We start from the raw sequence: 659 nt of genomic DNA, 5'->3' as shown, positions 1-659 counted from the left end.
TGCGCAGACTCGGAGGCATTCTCCCTTTAGGTAAGTGCTCCGCCCCCGTTTCCTAGAAAGATTGTCCGCACCTCTCTCCGGGTCTGGTCGTGGGCAGTCTCGAGTTCTTTGTGTCCGGGTTTGAAGTGGTGCTTTGTGACGGCGCGATGCCCCCATCTCACAAAGCGTCATGCCCATGACGTCATTGCTTTCTCCGTAGTTTGCACCCAAGCCCCTCAGACCAGGTAAAAACCGAGAGAATTGGCGCCTCCCTCGCCTCTGAACGGATGTTGCCCGGTGACGACTTTTCGGTCATTTTCTCTGTTTGTGGCGATCATAGCAAGACACTCACTGTCCACTGCGTGTCCAGCCCCGTACCTCCCCTTATCCCCCACCGGATGAGCTGGAGGCCAGGAGGTGTAGTGGTGGGTTAAAAAGTCCAGGGAGCCGTTCAGGCGAGTCACTTAACCCCTCCGACGCAGGACTTCTTCTGAAGTGGGACAATAATAGCTAAAAGGTTAAGTGAAAATAATAGTGAAAAATTAAGAGTGGGGAGAAAATAAAACTCACTTTAATAGAACGCACAGACTAAGCATAGGCTGTGTATTTCAAGTTATTGAAAACACCCGTAAGGCCTGCTTGCAAGCGCATTTCCATCCCCGGTACCAAAAAAAAAAAAA

General features: G+C 50.8%; 1 protein-coding gene across 1 annotated transcript in view; it reads left to right on the top strand.

The window, feature by feature from the left end:
- The first annotated feature begins 6 nt into the window (after window positions 1-6).
- Window positions 7-659, top strand: part of Armc5 (armadillo repeat containing 5) — a 2,392-nt gene continuing 1,739 nt past the window's right edge. Inside the window, exon 1 of the mRNA XM_010607846.1 lies at window positions 7-30. The gene's annotated coding sequence lies outside the window, so the exon portion shown is untranslated. The remainder of the gene's footprint in view (window positions 31-659) is intronic.

The sequence above is a fragment of the Fukomys damarensis genome, unplaced genomic scaffold, assembly GCF_012274545.1.
Source record: "Fukomys damarensis isolate Sample0158 unplaced genomic scaffold, DMR_v1.0_HiC HiC_scaffold_4743, whole genome shotgun sequence".
Taxonomy (NCBI): domain Eukaryota; kingdom Metazoa; phylum Chordata; class Mammalia; order Rodentia; family Bathyergidae; genus Fukomys; species Fukomys damarensis.
This window is presented reverse-complemented; position numbering and strand designations above follow the sequence as displayed.